The 23,514-nt window shown below is 38.8% G+C and overlaps 1 protein-coding gene across 1 annotated transcript in view; it reads right to left on the reverse strand.

Moving 5' to 3' along the window:
• Nucleotides 1–20,539, reverse strand: part of LOC131995122 (LITAF domain-containing protein) — a 47,646-nt gene extending 27,107 nt beyond the window's left edge. Inside the window, exon 1 of the mRNA XM_059363127.1 lies at nt 20,335–20,539. The gene's annotated coding sequence lies outside the window, so the exon portion shown is untranslated. The remainder of the gene's footprint in view (nt 1–20,334) is intronic.
• Nucleotides 20,540–23,514: the final 2,975 nt, after the last annotated feature.

A 23,514-nucleotide genomic window follows, 5' to 3' on the forward strand; every position in this document is an offset into this window, starting at 1 on the left:
TGATATTCAATTTAAATAAGACAGCACCAGAAGTCGATAATATTGAACCAATTTAAAAAAAAATTATGAAAGAAAATTTTGCTGCATTTGAGAAAAACAGAGCATCACAGTTATATGCGCACAGCATACATAATTTCAATTAAAACAAGTAAAAAGACATCCGATGAAAATTGGATAACTTAAGCACCCAAATCGGTCTATATGGCAGCTATATCTAAATAGTCCGATCTGAACTATATTTGGGCCAGATTTGGGCTGTTTCAAATTTTAGCAAAATCGAATGAAAAATTAAGTTTTTATGGGCATTAGACCCTTTTATCGGCAGATCGGTCTATATGACAGCTATATCTTAATATAGTCCGATCTGAACTATATTTGAGTCCACTGTTTCAAATTTCAGCGATATCGGATAAAAAATAATACTTTTATAGGCTTCATACCCTTTATCGGGAGATCGGTCTATATGGCAGCTATATCCAAATATAATCCAATCTGAACCATACTTGGGCCCTATGTTGGGAGGCCTAAAACTCCTCCCTGTTTCTACTTTCAGTGAAATCAGTTAAAAAATAAAGCTTTTATGGGCTTCAGACCCTTTATCGGCAGATCGGTCTATATGGCAGCTATATCTCAATATAGAGTAATCTGAACCGTACTTAGGTCAGATGTCGGGAGGCTTAAAATAACCCACTGTTTAAAATTTCAGCGAAATTGGATCAAAAATAAAGCTTTTATGGGCTTCAGACCCTTTATCGGCAGATAGGTCCATATGGCAGCTATATGTAATTTTTGTCCGATCTGAACCATATTTGGGTCTTATGTTGGGAGGCTTAAAATGACGCACTGTTTCAAATTTCAGCGAAATTGGATAAAAAATAAAGCTTTTATGGGCTTCGGACCCTTTATCGGCAGATCGGTCTATATGGCAGCTATATCTCAATATAGAGTAATCTGAACCATACTTAGGCCAGATGTCGGGAGGCTTAAAATAACCCACTGTTTCAAATTTCAGCGAAATTGAATAAAAAATAAAGCTTTTATGGGCTTCAGACCCTTTATCGGCAGATCGGTCTGTATGGCAGCTATATCTAAATATAGTCCGATTTGAACCATATTTGGGACCTATGTTAAGAGCCCTAAAACTACTCACTGTTTCAAATTCTAGCAAAATCGGATAAAAAATTAAGTGTTTATGGGCATTAGACCCTTTATCGGCAGATCGGTCTATATGGCAGCTATATCCAAATATAGTCCGATCTGAACCATATTTGGGCCCTATGTTCGGAGGCCTAAAACTACTCACTGTTTCAAATTTTAGCAAAATCGGATGAAAAATTAAGTGTTTATGGGCATTAGACCCTTTATCGGCAGATCGGTCTATATGGCAGCTATATCCAAATATAGTCCGATCTGAACCATATTTGGGCCGTATGTTGGGAGGCGTAAAACTACTCACTGTTTTAAATTTCAGCGAAATTGGATAAAAAAAAAGCTTTTATGGGCTTCAGACCCTTTATCGGCAGATCGGTCTATATGGCAGCTATATCTAAATATAGTCCGATCTGAACCATGTGTAGATACGAAGTTGAGAGGCCTGCAACTATTCACTGTTTCAAATTTCAGCGAAATCGGTTACAAAATAAAGCGTTTATGGGCTTCAGACCCTTTATCGGGAGATCAGTCTATATGGCAGCTATATCTAAATGTAGTCCGATCTCAACCATATTTGGGTCAGATGTCGGGAAGTTTAAAATAACCCACTGTTTCAAATTTCAACAAAATCGGATAAAAAATTAAGATTTTACCGGTTTTAAACCCTTTATCGGCAGATCGGTATATATGGCAGCTATATCCAAATATAGTCCGATCTGAACCATATATGGATTCGAAGTTGAGAGGCTTGAAACTACTCACTGTTTCAAATTTCAACAAAATCGGTAAAAAAAATACGTATCTGTTCCAAATTTCAGCTCAATATCTCAATTTTTGAGGTCTGTAGAGTGATTACAACAGACGGACGGACAGACACACGGACGTCGTTAAATCGTCTTAAAAATTTACAAAGATCCGAAGTATATATACTTTGTAGGGTCGGAAATTGATATTTCGATGTGTTGCATACGGCATGACTAAATGAATATACCCCTATCCTACGGTGGTGGGTATAAAAAAAAATGCTTCCTCTCTTTAATTATTCCAAAACAATATTTTATACATTTAGCTTCCTCCATAAATAATATTTTTACAATCTTTAGATGATGAAGTGTCATAAAGATTCTCAACAAAACCAAACAACAAACCGTATTTATAAATGACCATGTGAAGAGCATATTTATAAAGAGACACATATGCAGAAAAATATCAATGCTTTTGTCATACACAGAGCAAAGACACTTTTGCGATTATCTGTCAAAGACTATCTCGTAACTCTAAAGACTGTTTTAAAAATTTCACTACCACCAAGTGACGTCATTTGAAAAACAAACGATTATATTCAAATGAAAGGCTACTAAGGCGGCGAATAACTTGAGCAGGTCATTTCTATAAGCAAACGACAAACTAGGGTAGAGCAGCGGACCAGTCAGGAGCCATTCGTTATTGGTTCATTGACAATCATAATCATCAACAGAACAACCATGAATTCATTAAAAATCAAAAAAAAAAAAAAAAGATGAGCACAAGTCTACAGGGTATACAAAAATGCCCATAATACATACACCAAAAGGTCTCATAAATAATTCAAACATAACGAAATCAAATGAAACGGAGAAAATTTGTTTTTTAAATAGAAACATCTGTTCAACGCAAAAACGCCATGGAGAATTGGCGAACAAAAAACTGCCTTGGAATTATGTGATGAAACGCTATTAAATATTACGTTTGCGATTGTACCCACGCTTGGCCACAAAACTTACTTGGGCCCCCCCCCCCCACACGCCGTTAATGGGTGTGAAGTGACGTCAATACATTTGCGTAGCTCTTTGAATGCTGCGAGACATGATGTAAACCAATGGACATTAAATCGAATGAAAGTGTGAAGTTAACTAATATACGAGGCAGGGACGTAGCCAGGATTTAATTTTGGGGGGGGCACCCCACATTTTTCAAAATCGAAAATTGCCAAAATTCTTATTACTTGGTAAAGCGACCTCATTTTTTTCACTGATTGCCAACACAGTGCTAATAAATTTTGAAAGTTGTATTAACGGCTTCGAACGGTAGACAACGGCAACGGCTCTTGCTGCTGCTCCGTGTGCCCAGGTTTACATTAACGACGAAAAATACCCAAGAATAGAGCTGAGAATAGATCCATACTTAGGTCAGATATCAGGAGGCTTAAGATAACCCTCTGTTTCAAATTTCAGTGAAATCGGGTAATAAATAAAGCTTTTATGGGCTTCAGACCTTTTATCCGGAGATAGGTCTATATGACAGCTATATCTGAATATAGTCCGATCTGAACCATATTTAGGTCCTATGTTGGGAGGCGTAAAACTACTCACTGTTTTAAATTTCAGCGAAATCGGTTAAAAAATAAAGCTTTCATGGGCTTCAGACCCTTTATCGGCAGATCAGTCTATATGGAAGCTGTATCTAAATATAGCCCGATCTGTGCCATATTTGGGTCGGATGTTGGGAGGCTTAAAATAACCCACTTTTTTTAAATTTCAGCGAAATCGGGAAATAAATAAAGATTTTATGGGCTTCGGACCCTTTATCGGCAGATCGGTCTATATGACAGCTATATCTTAGTATATCCCGATCTAAAGCATATTTAGGTCGTATGTTAGGAGGCGTAAAATAACTTACTGTTTCAAGTTTCAGCGAAATCGGTTACAAAATAAAGCTTTTATAGGCTTCAGACCCTCTAGAGGCTCAAGAAGTCAAGACCCAAGATCGGTTTATATGACAGCTATATCAAAACATGGACCGATTTGAATCATACTTACCACAGTTGTTGGATATGATACCAAAGTTTGACGTGCAAAATTTCAGTCAAATCGGACAAGAAGTGCTGACTCTAGAGGCTCAAGAAGTCAAGACCCAAGATCGGTTTATATGACAGCTATATCAAAACTTGAGGCGATTTTGTCCATTTACAATCCCAACTGACCTTCACTAAAAAGAAGTAGTTTTGCAAAATTTAAAGCGGATAGCTTTACTCTTTCGAAAGTTAGCGTGCTTTCAACAGACAGACGGACGGACAGATAGACGGACATGGCTAGATCGACTTGAAATGTCATGACGATCAAGAATATATATACTTCATGGGGTCTTAGAGGAAATTTTCGAGGAGTTACAAACAGAATGACGAAATTAGTATACCCCCACCCTATGGTGGAGGGTATAAAAAATTCCGTCGAGGCAGCCGCTTAAAGGAAATGGTGTACCATCAATAACCGGATTGTAGAAGGCAAAATCGGAGGCCACCATTGGGCAGAGGTAAGCATGTCCGCCTATGACGCTGAACGCCTAGGTTCAAATCCTGGCGAAACCATCAGAAAAAAAAATTTTCATCGGTGGTTTTCCCCTCCTAATGCTGGCAACATTTGTGAGGTACTATGCCATGTAAAACTTTTCTCCGAAGAGGTGTCGCACTGCGGCACGCCGTTCGGACTCGGCTATAAAAAGGAGGCCCCTTATCATTGAGTTTAAAATTGAATCGGACTGCACTCATTGATATGTGAGAAGTTTGCCCCTGTTCCTTAGTGGAATGTTCATGGGCAAAATTTGTTTGTTTTGTAGAAGACGAAATCATGGAAAAATATTGAACGGTATTTCTTATAACAGTTTTAAATTCAACTTATCATAAACTATATATTTTTAAGCATAAAATTACATCAACCATCTGATGACACATATATAACCACATGAAGAAAATTGTAAAGAATGCGGAAAAGTTCATTTCATTTCAGTTCATGCAATTTGGCATCATCTAATTTTCCCTACAATTTCAGTTTTCTTCTTCCACCCAGCATAAACTAAATAATTGTTTTCTGACCTCAAATCAAGCCTTTGTTGGAGGAAACTTCATTAGTCATCCTCTTACTTTGGTATTTGATTTCTTGAACATTCTCTTTTGCAACGAACTTCACTGTTTTGCATTCTTTTAATTAAAAAGGCAGCGAAATCAAAAGTTTCAAACTTCTTCTTCTTCAATTGTTGCTTGAATTAGTGGGGTTTGGTATTCTTCGATGCAAATGAAATTCAATTCTATTTCGGTTTTGGTGTCTGTTTCCGTTTTTGCACTTTGATATGCTTGCATGGATGGTGCGTTTGGCAAACCATAAGTCTTTGCTTTAGTAGTCTTTACGGTCATGACGAATGCAACCCAGTGGCGGCATACTCAAGGCTGAAGCATTCTGCTAGAATGTAACGAAGGAAGTAGTTCTTTTGTACAGTTGGCGTTAAAAAATGGTGCATAGCTGGACAGGGCCCGCTCCGCTGCGCCTTCTTTTACTTTGTATGGAACAAAATCATTATTTGAATATTTATTTACCACAATTAAAGAGCTTTTAGTGAATACCATGCCACGAAAATAGTAAATGTATATCGGCTATGCTAAAAGTATGGCATAATAAATGCCTTTATCTGAATTCTATATAATCTTTATTGCTCTACGAATTCGCTCGAATGATTTAGGGAGGGTGCATCTGACATTCGCCTTCCAGAAAAACGCCATTAAAAAAATTGAGTTAGGCCCTTTTTATATTCAACCATAGGATGGGGGTATACTAATTTCGTCATTCTGTTTGTAACACCTCGAAATATGCGTCTAAGACCCCATAAAGTAAATATATTCTTGTTCGTCGTGTCATTTTAAGTCGATCTAGCCATGTAGGTCCGTCCGTCCGTCTGTCCGTCCGCCCGTCTGTCCGTCCGTCTGTCTGTCGAAAGAACGCTAACTTTCGAAGGAGTAAAGCTAGCTGCTTGAAATTTCGCACAAATACTTTTTATTAGAATAGGTCGGTTGGAATTGTAAATGGACCAAATCGGTCCATGTTTGGATATAGCTGCCATATAAACCGATCTTGGGTCTTGACTTCTTGAGACACTAGAGGGCGCAATTCTTATTCGATTTTATTGAAATTTTGCACGTATTGTTTTGGTAGCACTTCCCACAACTACGCTAAGTATGGTTTACATCAGTCCATGTTTTGATATAGCTGCTATATAAACCGATCTTGGGTCTTGAGTTCTTGAGCCTCTAGAGGACGCAATTTTCGCCCGATTTGGCTGCAATTTTGCATGAGGTGTTTTGTTATGACTTCCAATAACTGTGCTAAGTATGATTCAAATCGGTTCATAATCTGGTATAGCTGTCAAATAAACCGATCTTGGGTCTTGACTTCTTGAGCCTCTAGAGGGCGCAATTCTCATATGATTTAACTGAATTTTTGCACGTAGTGTTTTGGTATCACTTCCAACAACTGCTCTAAGTATGGTTCAAATCGGTCCATGTTTTGATATAGCTGCCATATAAACCGATCTGGGATCTTGACTTCTTGAGCCTCTAGAGCGCGCAATTCTCATCCGATTTGGCTGAAATTTTGCATGTTGTGTTTTGTTATGACTTCCAATAACTATGCTATTCTATGGCATAAATGGGTATAGAACCTGATATAGCTGCCATATAAACCGATCTGGGATCTTGACTTCTTGAGCCTCTAGAGGGCGCAATTCTCATTCGATTTGGCTGCAATTTTGTACAACGGCTTCTCTCATAACCTTCAACATACGTGTCTAATATGGTCTGAATCGATCAATAGCTTGATACAGCTCCCATATAAACCTATCTCCCGATTTTGCTTCTTGAGCCCCCTACAAGGCGCAATTCTTATCCGAATGAACTGAAATATTACACAATGACTTCTACAATGTTCAGCATTCATTTATGGTCCGAATCGGACTATAACTTGATATAGCTCCAATAGCATAACAGTTCTTATTCAATATTCTTTGTTTGCCTAAAAAGAGATACCGCGCATAGAACTCGACAAATGCGATCCATTGTGGAGGGTATATAAGATTTGGCCCGGCCGAACTTAGCACGCTCATACTTGTTATATTCAACCATCAATATGTATATTGTATTGGAATTGAAGTCTTTGATTAGTAAGCAAACGCTATTTTAGGCATATCAGATTTGCAAATGAATCCTACAAAACAAATTCAAAATAAAAACGTAAATATTTAGATTGGGTAATAGTACCCAACTACAATAAATACTTCTCAAGCTATTGGCAAAATTTGATTAGGAAATGGAACTCAATATTGCAAGTTTAAAATAAACAAACTGACTTTTGAAACCGTGAATAAAATGTCGTCGAGCCCTATAGATAAAGCCTGCATGAAATTTGATAATTATAAACACAAATTCCTATAATCGTCCCCGCAAACACGAAGGTAATTTGCTAACGTTCAAAAGTTTTATGTAAGCTTAAAAATGAGTCATTAGCGCCCCTTATGTATTCTTCAAAATGAATGAAATGAACAACAATTGTATAAATAAATGACTAAATTAACTAAACCCAAGCGCTTTGTTAAGCTAATTTGGTCTATTGCATATCGTCATTGAAAACTGGGCTTTTTTCGGCATGTAAATTATTTTCTACACTTTATCATTAGTAAGCACCCCAAAGTTTGAGTTTCTTACATAATTTCATTCTACATACCAAACTTCTTTCAAACCGGTCAAAATTAAAGCTTCTGGGAACCGAACAAGGATAATCGAGAGACCGGCTTATATGGGAGCTATTTCAGGTTATAGACTGCTTTGGACCGTACTTGGCACAGTTGCTGGAAGTCGTAACAGAACACTGCATGCAAAATTTCATCCAAATCGGACAAAACTTTCGGCTTGTAAGGACTCAAAAAGTCAACTCGTCAGATCGGTTTATATGGGGGCTATACCAGGTTATAGACCGATTTGGGCTTGACTTCGTACAGTTGTTGAAAGTCATAACCGAACACTACATGCCAATTTGGAAATACGGTCCAAAGTTATTGAAAGCACAGTTATTGAAAGTCATAGGAGAACACTATCTGCAAAATGTTAATGTCCGTGAAGATAAATTTGAATATAACTTAGCCAAGACACAAACCTGACATTTTAACAGAGCTATGTTAAGTGATTAACAGAGCACTGTTAACTAATTTTCTTTTGTATTTTAAATAAAAAAAATTATTTTTAGCATTTTCTCACCTAATATATTCTAAAATCACTTGCTAAAGAATTTATCTACAACTATAAAATGCTTAATAATAACTAAACCCTCAAACCTCTATGCCAAAAATATTTTTGAAGACCTATATGACCCATTTTTAAAACGGCAATGCAGTGAACTCGTCATAGATAGGTGATACAAACTAATACCAGAATTAGCCCCTACCAACAACAATTAGAATCAGAAGTCCCCATATTCAAATTGTACTTCAGATCGGAGAAATTTTGCCCTAAAAGTTATATATGAATTTAACATAATGGCCCACTGTGCTGGACTGGTCATAGATAGGTGATATTAGGTGAGAAAATGCTAAAAATGATTTTTCTTATTTAAAATACAAAGAAAATTAGTTAACAGTGCTCTGTTAATCACTTAACATAGCTCTGTTAAAATGTCAGGTTTGTGTCTTGGCTAAGTTATATTCAAATTTATCTTCAAGGACATAAAATCTTAACCAAATCCAGGGGCTCAAGAAGTCAAATTGGGAGATCGGTTTATAGGGGAGCTTCTTTAAATCTGAACCGATATGGGCCATTTGCAATCCCCAATGACCTACAATAATAGTAGGTTAGGTTAGGTCGAATGGGTTGCCCGCCAAAGTTGAGTTCACTCGAAGGCCAGTTTGGCCCATTGTGGTGCCCTTGAGAGAGAAAGGGAAGAAAACGAAAAAGTGAGACCTCCTTCTAGAGGTTATACACGAATTAAAGACAATGACAGGAGGAGTGGAGAAACCCGAGCGGGGGGTGAAGAACTGCCCGTCCCTACGCAAGCACGGATCTGCCTATGACGGAGGTTGTGGCAACCCCCGCCGTCGGAACCATCCTGTTTCCTCAACAAACCTCAGGGGAGATACCAGAGGTGCAAGTTCAACCAGATCACAGAAGAAACGGCTCCCCAGATAGGAGAGCCTACGGCTCTGTAGACCCGAACAGGAATACAGCAAGTGCTCAATAGTCCCCTCCTCATCCTCATCGAGGCAACTCCTATGGAAGTCATTGTGCGGTATCTCCATGCACGCCGGCCGATGACCGGTCATTGCGCCTCGGCAACCATCTACCGAGTCCCACCTTGCCACCGACGCCTCCCTGGCCATCCCATCTACTGGGTTCAGTAGCTCGACAAATGGCACGTAGGCAAGACTGATGACTGGTCCCCTGAATGACTGAATCCCCTCATGCCCAGGAACCCATGTCAGCGTCACATCGTGGGCCAGGAGTCTATCCAGGGATTCCAAACAGTCCGACACGCATCTCGAACTCACCATCCTCGACCCCAAGGCCGTGAGCGCCGCCGTACTGTCCACATAAATTCTGAGTTTCGAGAGCGGTAAGACGCTTACCAGAATTTTTCTTGCGGCATATTATATTTCACTTACACAAATAAAATGTTTTTATACCCTCCACCACGTCATTCCGTTTGTAACACCTCGAAATATGCGTCTAAGACCCCATAAAGTATATATATTCTTGATCATCATGAAATTTTAAGTCCATCTAGCCATATCCGTCCGTCCGTCTGTCGAAAGCACGCCAACTCTCCAAGGAGTAAAGCTAGGCGCTTGAAATTTCGCAAAAATACTTCTTATAAATGTAGGTTAGTTGGGATTGTAAATGGGCCAAATTGGTCCATGTTTTCATATAGCTGCCATATAAACCTATCTTGGGTCTTGACTTCTTGAGCTTCTAGAGGGCGCAATTCTTATCCGATTTGGTTGAAATTTTGTACGTGGTGGTTTGGTATCACTTCCGACAACTATGTTAATTATGGTCATAATCGGTTGATAAACAGATTTAGATCGGCCCGGCCAGACTTAGCACACTTTTGCTTGTTATATATATGATTTCGTCATTAGGTTTTCAATACTGCCACTTGCCAGTGGCAGTATTTCATCACTTTTGCCCTCCACTGTACCTGCATGATGAACCCAATATGAACATGTGCAGAAAACGCGTGCTCTAATTTCTCGGATGCAGTCCCAGTCAACAGTAGCAAATATATATGTATATGGAGTGAGCTTTTAATTAATCCAAAGCAAGGTAATTGTTGCTGCTGTTGTTTTGCTTGGTACACACAAAAAACGACTGCCTGAATGGGCAAAATGGCGTTTGCTTAATTAGGAATTATTGGAGCTGAAACTCTATCGTTGTACAGTAGTCCATGGTTCCATGCAAATTTTATGGAGTAATTCAATACGACATACCAACTCTCGTTATTGTTTACACTAACCAAAACATTTTTAGATTTACTTAACTCTCCTCTCCAACCAACCAACCAACCAACCAACCACTGGCAACCGTACCTCTCACAATATTTTATGGGAGTGAGGGTGTGGGGGTGTTGGATTGTGGCATGCGGCATGCGGTGTTCCATCCAATTCACCGTGAGGCAAGTGTAGTGAAGTGAAAATGTTTTGCTGGCTCGAGTACTTTGCATTGTTTGTGACCGAATAAGGTAAAGCCACACTTGAATTAAAATCATTATCAAATTTCCTTAATGGTGGTAATAACTTTTAAATCTGATATCAACAGACTTTTGTTGGTGGTTGTTTGTTGTTCTTGTTGCATAGTAGGTAAATGGGTTATTAATATTGATGGCTGCTGGTTGGAAAGCCAAAGTGATTAACTTAAACTTGGCAAAAGTAAGCTAAACATTGTTCATTTTTGTAGCTGATTATTGTAGACACCATCGCTTATCATCGTCTGGGGCCATCTTTAATCACTTGTGGTGGTATTATTATTTTAATAACCTCTTTTGAAATTTATTTTTGAAACTTGTGAATTACGCAGTTTGTAATCGAAGCATGCAATATACCCACAAATACTCCTCAAGTAACGCAAAATAGATAGAGCTGTCTTGTCTGTATGAGTTTGATTTTCGCATCCAATTAATGTCTTGAAAATATTGAATATAAATTTATTGTTGCGGTTGATTTATTGGCAAAATGTAAAAGAGGCAGCCGTTTAAACCGTTTGCAGGCAACAAGGAAAGGTGATTATACCTCTTTCACTATAGGATGGGGGTAAGCAAACATCGTTATTCTGTTTGTACTTCATGGATTTGTACTTCATAGCTAGGTTTATGTCATAAAGCAGCCTTATATTTTTAAATTTTGATTAAGAGAAGGAGGGACATCAATTCTTATCCATATCCTATAAAATTTAAATTTTTTAAATGTCCCTGAAGATAAAGGTAACTTTAACTAGCAGAGACACAAACCCATTCAATTAGCAGCACCCTGTTACAAGCTTAGTAGAGCTATGCTAACAATTTAACAGAAAAGATCTAAAAATAAAATCAAGAAAAATAATGAAAAAGTTCAGAAAAAACGACAACAAAAGCACTAAAAGGACCACAAACATTGCGAATTTTGTAAAAAATTATCTAACAAAGTAAAACAAGTAAAAAGGCGTTAAGTTCGGCCGGGACGAACTTTGGATACCCACCACCTCGGGTATATATGTAAACCACCATTAACCAAAATCCGATGAAAAATGCATACCTCATGCCCCATAGCAGTTATATCGAAATATGTTCCGATCTGGACCAAATACTAATAAGTACAAGTCATTTTTCAATTGTGTATAACAAAATATTGATCTTTTCAGTAGCTCTTTCTAAAAATTAACTGATCTGAACCATATACGACACGGATGTCGAAAAGCCCAACATAAGTCACGATGTCAAATTTCAGGGAAATCGGATTATAAATGCGCCATTTATGTGGCCAAGACTTTAAATCACAATATCGGTCTACATGGCAGCTATATCCAAATCTGGACCGTTTTGGGCCAAGTTACAGAAAAGTGTCGAAGAGCCTAACACAACTCGCTGTCCCAAATTTCGGCGAAATCGGATAAGTTCGCCTTTTATTGGCCCAAAACCTTAAAATTAGAAATCGGTCAATATGGCAGCTATAATGAAATCTGGACCGATCTAAGCCAAATCGAAAAAGAATGTCGAATGGCCCAACACAACTCACTGTCCCAAATTTTGGCGTCATCGGACAATAAGTTTGCCTTTTATTGACCCAAAATCTTAAAATTAGAAATCGGTCTATATGGCAGCTATATTCAAATCTGAACCGATCTGGGCCAAATTGCAGAAAAATGTCGAAGAGCCTAACACAACGCACTGTCCCAAATTTTGGCGACATCGGACAACAAATGCGCCTTTTTGGGCCTTAGACCCTAAATCGGAGGATCGGTCTATATGGCAGCTATATATAAATCTGAACCGATCTGTGTCATATTGCAGAAGTATGTCGAGGGGCTTAACTTAGCTGACTGTCCTAAATTTCGACGACATCGGACAACAAATGCGCCTTTTTGGGCCTTAGACCCTAAATCGGAGGATCGATCTATATGGCAGCTATATCTAAATCTAAGCCGATCTGGGCCAAATTGAAGAAAGATGTCGTGGTGCCTAACATAACTCACTGTTCCAAATTTCAGCTAAATCGTTAAATAAATATGGCTTTTATGGGCCTAAGACCCTAAATCGGAGGATCGGTCTATATGGCAGCTATATCTAAATCTGAACTGATCTGGGCCAAATTGCAGAAAGATGTCGTGGGGCCTAACACAACTCACTGTCCCAAATTTCAGCAAAATCAGATAATAAATGCTTCTTTTATGGGCCTAAGACCCTAAATCGGCGGACCGATCCGCTATATATATCTTCATATATATGGGGGCTATATGAAGATATAGTCGCATATAGCACATCTTCGAACTTAACCTGCTTATAGACAAAGAAAGAATCTGTGCAAAATTTCAGCTCAATATCTCTATTTTTAAAGACAATAGCGTGATTTAAACAGAGAGACGGATATGTCTAGATCGTCTTAGATTTTTATAGGGTCGGAAATGGATACTTCGATGTGTTGCAACCGAAATGGTAAAATGAATATACCCCTATATAAATTTTGCATACATATGTAGATCTTAAACAAAACACACCGTGCCAAATTTTGTGAAGATCGGACCAAAATTGTGCGCTCTAGAAGCTCAAGAAGTCAAGATACCATATCGGCTTTTATGGCAGCTATATCAGGCTATGTGTCGATTTGCGCCATACTTAGCACAGTTATTGGAAGTCATAACAAAACACCTCATGCAAAATTTTAAGCCAAGTCGGATTAGAATTGCGCGCTCTATGGGCTCAAGAAGTCAAGATCCAAGATCGGTTTATATAACAGCTATACCAGATTATGAACCGATTTGTATCATACTTAACACAGTTATTGGAAGTGATACCAAAACACTACGTGCAAAATTTCAGTCGAATCGGACGAGAATTGCGCCCTCTAGAGGCTCACGAAGTCAAGACCCGGTTTATATGGCACCTATATCAAGACATGGATCGATTTGGCCCATTTACAATCCCAATCGACCTACACTAATAAAAAATATTTGTGTAAAATTTGAAGCGGCTAGCTTTACTTCTTCGAAAGTTAACGTGCTTTCGACAGGCAGACGGAGGGACATGGCTAGATCGACTTAAAATAACATGACGATCAAGAGTATATATGGGGTCTCAGTCGCACATTCCGAGGTGTTACAAACAGAATGACGAAATAAGTATACCCCCATCCTGTGGTGGAGGGTATAAAAATAACGTTATTATAAAAACAAGATATGGTTCAGTTTGGACCACAATTTAATTATATATTGGAGACCTGTGTAAAATGTCAGCCAATTCGAATAAGAATTGCGGCCTTTGGGGGCTCAAGAAGTAAAATAGAGAGATTGGTTTATATGGGAGTTGTATCGGGCTATAGACCGTTTCCCATTCCAATCTGATAAGAATTGCGCACTCTAGAGGCTCATGAAGTCAAGACCCAAGATCGGTTTATATGGCAGCTATATCAGGTTATGGACCGATTTGAACCATACTTGGCACAGTTGTTGGATATCATAACAAAACACGTCGTGCAAAATTTCATTCCAATCGGATAAGAATTGCGCACTCTAGAGGCTCAAGAAATCAAGACCCAAGATCGGTTTATATGTCAGCTATATCAAGACATGGATCGATTTGGTCCATTTACAATCCCAACCGACCTACACTAATAAAAAGTATATTGTGTAAAATGTCAAGCGGCTAGCTTTACTCCTTCGGAAGTTAGCGTGCTTTCGACAGACGGACGGACGGACAGACAGACGGACAGATGGACGGACATGGCTAGATCGACATAAAATTTCGCGACGGATAAGAATATATATACTTTATGGGGTCTCAGACGAATATTTCGAGTAGTTACAAACTGAATGACGAAATTAGTATACCCCCATCCTATGGTGGAGGGTATAAAAACAAGTAAAAGCGTGCTAAGTTCGGCCGGCCCGAATCTTGAGAACCCACCACCATGGATCCTGCAGAAATGAAGGCCATCATTTTATTGTACATACCTAACTTCTGTCAAACTAGCTTAAATCAAAACTTCTAGAAACCGGACAAGCATGGTCGAGAGACCGTTTCACATGGGAGCTATGTCAGGTTCTAGACTTATTTGGACCGTATTTGGCACAGTTGTTGGGAGTGGTAATAGAATACCGCATGTAAAGTTTCAGCCAAATCGGACTAAAATTGCGGCTTTTAAGGACTCAAGAAGTCAAATCGGGAGATGGGTTTATATGGGAGCTATATCAGGTTATCGACCAATTTGAAACAAACTTCGCAAAATTGTTGGAAATCATTAGTGAATCACTATGTGAAAAATTTTTGCCAAATCGGACGAAAAATTTCGGCCTCCAGGGGCTCAAGAAGTCAAATCGGGAGATCAGTTTATATTAAAGCTAAATCCAAATCTGAACCGAAATTTTGCATGAAGTGTTTTGTTTTAATTTCTAACAAGTATGGTCCAAATCGGTTCAAAACCTGATGTAGCTCTCCCATTCAAACTTGTCTTGTATATTGACTTCTTGACTCTCTAGAGGGCGCAATTATTATCCGATTTAGCATGAAATGTTTTGTTATAACTTTCAACAACTGTGCCAAGAATGGTTCAAATGTGTTCATTACCCGGTATACCTCCCATATAAACCGATCAGGGATTTTGGCTTCTTGGGCCTCTAGAGGGCGCAATTATTATCTTAACTATCGCAATTATTTGGCTTAAATGTTGCATGATGTGATTTGTTATGACTTCCAACAACTGTGCCAGGCAGTGTTGCCATTTTTGGTAGGGTCCTACCAAAATAAAACCATGGATAGTCGAGGGGCAAAATACTGTTACAAGGGGTCTCATTGCATCAAAGGGTGAAAGTTCTGATACTGAACGGGTCTGGTACGAGTGTCAAGGAATTTCATAAATTTTGGGTAAAAAATGCGGCTTTTGTGCGTTCAATGCTTTCAATTTGCACTATGGGAACATCCCATTTTTTCCATCGATTATGTGGTCTTTTAACGACAAAAAAAAGAACGAAACTATGTACTTTAATTATCTGTTAACGAACTATCACATTCGATTTACAAAGTTTCACGCTCTATTTATTCGCATCTCACCTCATTTGTGTACGGTTGTTATCGTGGTGTTTGACACCTTTTCCAAGCACACCGTGGGTGGAAATTATCAATCGACAAACTCTGCCGTCACAGACATGGATTTACACAAATGCCAAAACAACGACGAATTAGAACCGGTTTAGTTCCATTGAATGCGGTTTTATGACATTTTCTCAATACCATTGACATTTTTGTTCCTTTTCTTAAATCGGTGTCTCGTCGATATCTTCTCTACGCCAAAGATTTCTATACTCATTCAATATTTGCGACAAAAAAGGCTACAGCCAAATATGGAAGGAAAAAATGCAGAAATACTTTTAAATACTTGAGTTGAAAGCACTCGGCAGAGGAGCATGCCAATGTGAAAACGTACTTGAAAGCTAAGTGAACGTACGAACCGCAAACCGACAGTCAGCCAAAAGCCATTAAAAAACAACAACGACATCGAACGCAACAACAACAACAACAAGAAGAGAGAAACCACCACGAGATTGATATAGCAGATGAAGAGTCAATGCTCAAATGATAGTCAGTGGGTGAATGAAAGATACCACCTAAGAGAATTAAATAGATTAATAATCGTCTCACCTCTCCTCCCCTCCCCACTGCATCAACACAATTACAATGATGCGAATAGAAAAATACACTTGAACGAGCATAGAACCAGGACAAGAACATACTACACATAAGGAATGTGGCGTGAGCTGATGAGGGAGAGAGAGAGCGAGAGAAATAAAGACAATGTTGCCATCTACAACATCATTGTCATGTAACTTCTATTGAAATTCCTATTGACATAAGGTGGGGGATTGATGCTAATATTGGATTCAAGCGTATATTTTGGGTGACTAAGGTAGCTTTAACTAGAGGTCTCTTTAGTAACCTTTTTCAATGATCATTATAAATTGTGAAAAACATGTTTTTTTATCCACTGCCGAAGGACGGGGCATATTAATTTTGTCATTCCGTTTATAACACATCGAAATATCCAATTCGATGTGTTGCAAACGGTCTTCAACAAGTGCAAGCGTTCGACCAGCATAAATCTTATATACCCTCCACGATGGACCGCATTAGTCAAAATACATGCATTGGGAAAAAAGTACAGCTAATAGACAGGTTTGTCGAGCGTGGTTAATGTGGTAATTGTATCATAGATGCGTTTTCGCTATTAATACGATTCAAATACAACATACCAATGAACGGCCCTTGAAGCCATCACACCTAATATGGTTGAAAAGTCTTCTAACCGAAGACGAAATGCATCCCATAGTGGTTGGAGTGTGTTGCTATCCTTGGCTTTCCTTTTCCATTTGCATTTCCGATCATTGAGCTCGTTTCGAAAGAGAAACAAACAAAAATTGTAAAATTTTTTGATCTTCGCCCTAAAAGGCAAAAAACTTGAAAAATGAAAAATACAACCTCCAAAATTTCCGGCAAATCGAAAAAAAATTGCGCCCTCCAGTGGCTCAGAGTGTCAAATTGGGAGATCAGTTTACATGGGGGCTATATCAGGTTAGAGACTGATTTAGACCACGCACAGTTGTTGGAAGTCATTCCTCAACGTAATGTTAAAACTTTCAGCCAAATTGGATAAGAATTACACCCTCTAGAAGCTCAAGAAGTCAAGACCCAAGATCGCTTTATATAGCAGCTATATCAGTTAATGAACTGATTTGAACCCTACTTAGTTGGAAGTTATACCAAAATACCACTTGCACAATTTCAGCCAAACCAGATAAGAATTGAGCCCTCTAGATGCTCAAGAATCGGTTTATATGACAGCTGTATAAAAACATGGACCAATTTGGCCGATTTATAATCCCAACCAACCTACTCTAATAAGATATATTTGTGCAAAACTTTCAAACGTCTAGCTTTACTCCTTCGAATGATAGCGTGCTTTGGACAGACGGACATACATGACAGGATCGAATTAAAATGTCATGACGATCGAGAGTATATATACTTTATGGGTTCTGATGGTGTACTTGAGGAGGATGAGACCTCGATCTACACTGTTGGCTCCAAGATGTAGTCAGGAACTGAATTGGGGGTCTACTCTGATGCACTCAATATCCGTATGTCTCTGAAACTGCCGGACGCGTGTACGGCCTTTCAGGCAGAGGTCTGTATCATTGCAGTAGCCACAAGAGAAATTCAGGCAAGGGGCCTACCGCCCTTGAAACTCAGAATTTATGTGGACAGTATGGCGGCTATCAAGGCCTTGGGGTCGAGATGCGTGGCGGACTGTTTGGAATCCCTGGATAGGCTCCCGGCCCACGATGTGACGCTGACATGGGTTCCTGTGCGGTCTTTCGGGTAGAGCTCTGTATCATTGTAGTAGCCGCAAGAGAAATGCAGGCAAGGGGCCTACCGACCTTGAAACTCTGAATTTATGTGGACAGTATGGCGGCTATCAAGGCCTTGGGGTCGAGATGCGTGGCGGACTGTTTGGAATCCCTGGATAGGCTCCAGGCCCACGATGTGACGCTGACATGGGTTCCTGGGCATGAGGGGATTCTAGGAAATGAGAGGGCGGACGAGTGCGCCAGGAGGGGTTCGTCTGTGCCGGGCGAACCAGTTATCGGTCTTGCCTACGTGCCATTTGTCGAGCTACTTAACCAGGGCGGCGTCGGTAACGAGGTGGGACACGATGGATGGTTGGCGGACTTCGATGGCGCTATGGCCGGTCATCGACCGTAGGAGGACGACGGAATTGCTGGCGTGCGATAGGAGGTCGATGAGTACTTTGACAGGGGTCATAACCGGACACTGTACCATAGGCCGCATGGGGAAATACCGCACAATGACTTCTGTAGGAGTTGCCTCGATGAGGATGAGGAGGAGACTATTGAGCACTTGCTTTGTTCCTGTCCCGGTCTGCAGATACGTAGGCTCTCCTTTCTAGGGAGCCGTTTCTTCTGTGATCTGGGTAAACTTGCGAACGTACCTCTGGTATATCTCCTGAGATTTGTTGAGGGAACAGGTTGGTTCCAAAGGGAGGTGACACAGGGTCCGGCGTAGGTAGGTCCGTGCTTGCGTAGCGAATGGCGGTTCTTCACCTCCCCACTCCTCCTGTCTTTTGTCTTTTTTCTTTTTATACGTGTATAACCTTTAGTACGAGGTCTCACATTTCCCTTTTTCTTCCCTCTCTATCTCTAGGGTACCACAATGGGCCAAACTGGCCTCCGAATGAACTCACCTTTGGTGGGCGACCCATTCAATCTAACCTATGAGTTCTTAGACGCATATTTCGAGATGTTGCAAACGGAATGAGCGTATGGTGGAGGGTTTACAAAAAGAAGGCTCGCTATCACTGGGCTTAAATTTGTTTGTATTCGACAGCACTCATTTATATCAAAGGCAAATTTACAAATTTCCACTCGCATACTTTTGAAATCTTTATAAAAACTAAAAAGTACTCTTTCGGTCCAAAGAGTTCCTCTTTGGTGCCATATAAAAATTTGTATTTTCCATCTCTGCAACTAGCAGCTCGTGTTTAGCTGTCTGTTTGATTATGTGAAGCACACACATCTACGAAAATGTGTTGATCTCAAAGATACAAACAATGAGAACACCCAACAACAACAAACACACATACACATTTGTTTACAATGAATGAAAGGTGCGAAATAAATAGAATGAACACCATAAAGAAAGAAATGGAAGACAATAATCGAGAAAAAAAAACATCTGGTGAGAGAAGTACCGCAAAAAAATTTATTCAATGTTTCACCATTTTCGATTGTCTATTTAACTGTCCCTCTCAGAGTGTACGTGTACGTGTAGTTTTGTTTATTTCTATGCAATGAGATTGTGGCAACGATCTCGGTTTTTTTGGCGAATGACGTCATTTAAAATTTTTTTATTCGACATTTGGAAGATGATCACTCGACACCATTTGGGTTCCTTAGAATTCGAAATTCTAGCAAAAAAAAAGACTAGAAAACACATATATGTATGTGTTAGCTAGCATTGCTGCTTCTATTACAAATCCCTTGTAAAAAACACTAAAACGTAGAGCAGATCACTTCCACTTCAATATAAAATAGGTTTTCAAGTTCTCATTCTCAAGAACAAGTACTAATTAATAAATTGACGTCAGCTCTGGCATATATTTGTTAATAGTTACACTTAAAACATTTCAATTTCATACAAATTATGCAATTTTTTTTTTGGCATTGGGGTCACCCCATACAAAAACCAACAAATTATTTCTTCCAGTATGCTGCATGATGAACACATTTAGAGTTTTTGCAAAAACAAAAAAAAAATAGGGTATAATAAAAGCCCAGGCAGACTGACGTCCGAGTTCTTGTGTATGCTTTTATGTGTGTGTGTGTGTGTGTGTGAGGACTACTCCTTGTCTTTGCTTTCCTGCTCGCTCTGCATAAGCAGGCAAATGCAAAATTCCTTTTTCATTATTGTAGGTAGATATCCACAAAATTGCTAGATTTCCTTATTCCCTGCAAATCCCAAAAACCTGTTGTCGTTTTGTTTGCCAACTTCATTTGTTTTTCACTTCACATTTTCCCCTTGGGATAGATTCTTTAGGGTTTTGTACATTTTGAAAGAATTTTCTTCTCATTTCACATACTTTTTCCTTTTGGACTGCAAATAATTTTGGTTATTTGCTTTTATTTTTTTTTATATATTTCTATATGTAAAAATGATTTCACGATTTCACCACGCTGTTTGCTAGAAATTCGTATTGTCCGTCCATCCGTTGTTGTTCCGGAACACGGAATTTCACAGATATCGCTTAGAAAATGCAACGTCGAACGAAAAATGTAAACTGACCTCTGTTTGGTTGGTTTGTCGCGCGTTAGGTTTTTTCTTGTTGTTTTTGTTTTACCTCAGATGTAGTGGTGAGATTTGCTCTTACCAACCGATACAGCTGTCACTGAATTTGCGTTTCCGTTTACTTAGAAGAGTTGTATTTTATGGTAGTTTTATGTGTGTTTTTGACGTTGTAGTTATGCCAATACGTATCGTAAAGATTTTCACACAACGTAGCCAACCTCAATAGGAATTAAAATTCAACTTCTTAAGCTGAATATTGGTGGTGATTTTAGCAAATGTGATTAAGATCTATTTAAGAGACTACCACTACTTTTTTCGGCAGAAATGATTTCAATAATTTGAATGTATTTCTTTGTTGGCCTGTCAATGAATTTATAATTCGCTACGTTATTTCTCTTAAAGAGGAAATAAACAAACGAAGGTCAATATTGAAAATTGGCAGATAATGGGTTGGTGACAAACAACACTCCATTATTTGCTGCCAAGATTAAAAAAAATTGCACCAAAACCTCTATAAGCAAAAAAATACGTTATATTTTTTTATATTTCGTACCGAAGGCCCAACTCTTTTTCTCATTCCATTTGCAAAACATCAAATTGTCCATTTCCAAACCTTTAAAGTATATATAGAATATATTCATAAAATTTATATAGTTGTGTCTATCCGTCTGTCTGAATAGCCTAAATTTGAAAAAATTTGCAACAGAATATTATTTTTGACCACCGACAACCAAACGGAGTTGGAATAAACCGTGCGGAGTTGGAATAAAGCATAAAAATCCCATTTGTTACCCGCATGTGAGAAGTTTGAAATTTTAAACAACCAGGGAGTTGCATTAGACCGCTTAATATCCGTATGTAAGAGCCGATCTGACGATGAAAGATAAATTTCTTATCTTAAATTTATACAAGATTCCCCGTAAAAATGACAGCCGGTATCGTACCATACATACTTTCTTGCCGAAATGTAGCAAATTGAGACTCCTTAACATCCGTGCCATGGGATCCGAATATACTCCCATCCTTCGGATATTCTATTTGACATTCCGTTTGCAACACACATATCCATTTCCGACCCTATAAAGTAAATATATTCTTGATCAGCGTAAAAATCTAAGACGATCTAGCCATGTCCGTCCATCCGTCTGTCTGTTGAAATCACGCTACAGTCTTTAAAAATAGAGAGATTGAGCTGAAATTTTGCACAGTTTATTTTTTTTTGTCCATTAGCAGGTTAAGTTCGAAGATGAGCTATATCGGACTTTATCTTACTATAGCCTATATAGACCGATCCGCCGATTTAGGGTCTTAGGCCCATAAAAGCCACATTTATTATCCGATTTTGCTGAAATTTGGGACAGTAAGTTTTCTCAGGCCAGTCGACATATATGTTCAATTTGGCCCAGATCGGTTCAGGTTTGGATATAGCTGCCATACAGACCGATCTCTCGATTTAAGGTCTAGGGCCCATAAAAGAGCGCATTTATTGTATGATTTTGCTGAAATTTGGGACAGTGGGTTAAGTTAAGCCCCTCGATATTCTTCTGCAATATGGTAGAGATCGGTCCAGATTTGGATAAAGCTGCCATATAGACCGACCTCTCGATTTAAGGTTTTGGGACCATAAAAGCTTTATCTGGTTCTGATTCAATTTTGATGGACCTCGACTGATGTTTTCAGATGGGTTATTAAACAATCCGTATCAAACTTAGAGCAAATATGTTCAAACTGTAATAACTACGGTTGACGAATGACAACATTAATCCAAATTAGGAGCTATATCTAAATCCGAACCGATTTTAACCAAACTTCTTGGATATTGAGGTAGACGTCAAGGAAAGCGTTGTGCAAAATTTTGGCGAGATTGGTCAATAAATGCGCTTACAGTGGCTTTAGAAGTAAAAATCGGGCGATATATATGAGAGCTTTATCTTAATCTGAACCGATTTCTTTGAAATTCACCACAAACCAGTTAAGAGTCGAGAGAAAATCCTTCCTGCCAAACTTCGATGGAATCGGTTAAGAAATGACCACATATTGTAATTGCAATATGAGTCAAAATCGGAAAAACATATATATTACCGCTATATCCAAATATGAAACGTTTTTTTAAAATTTCAAAAGGTTCCCTTTCTAGGCCTGCACCAAATTTGTAGACGATTGGACAAAAATTGTACACAAATTACTATAAACAGACTAACAGGCGGACATAGCAAAATCGATTAAACAAATGATTCTGAGTTGATCGATATACTTATCATTGGGTCTAGCTCTCTTCCTTCTGGGTTTGTAGGTCGCTCTGTGGCATACTCATTGAACATTTCACTTGTGATTATTTTAATCAAATCTTGAAAGTTTTCTTTAAATTTAAATTGTTTCAAACCTTCCTTCCCTGCACTGAAAAGCCATTGCAAATCGGAGATAACAACTGTAAATTCTTTCACATAATATAACGTCATTGCCATCTCTGATGTAAGTGTGGACAAAAACCTTAAAAGGGGATTGATGGTGGCACCCTGTTTTACAACATACAACGGTGGTTGGTGTCTTTGCTAAGAAACATACTGTCGAAGGCATACAATACGTAAAGAAACGGCATTTGAAAAAGTCGATTAGGGATAATTTTGAACGCATAGATGGCACTGTTTTAATTGGGATGGAACCACTTGTACATAATCTATAAAAAGTACACACAAATTAGTGGATTATTTTAATCAATAAATTTATTTATTTAAGGGCTCTCAGATGCAAAATTACACTAAAAATATCAAATTTAAGGAAAATTGCTAAAAAAACCTGTTGACCCCTGCCAAAAAAGGCAAATTTGCCCATGAACTTTCCATTAAGGAGGTGTCCCACGGCGGCACGCCCTTCGGACTCCGTTATAAAAAGGAGGCCCCTTATCATTGAGCTTAAACTTGAATCGGACAGCACTCATTGATATGAGAGAAGTTTGCTCCTGTTGCTGTTGGCC

The sequence above is a fragment of the Stomoxys calcitrans genome, chromosome 1, assembly GCF_963082655.1.
Source record: "Stomoxys calcitrans chromosome 1, idStoCalc2.1, whole genome shotgun sequence".
Taxonomy (NCBI): domain Eukaryota; kingdom Metazoa; phylum Arthropoda; class Insecta; order Diptera; family Muscidae; genus Stomoxys; species Stomoxys calcitrans.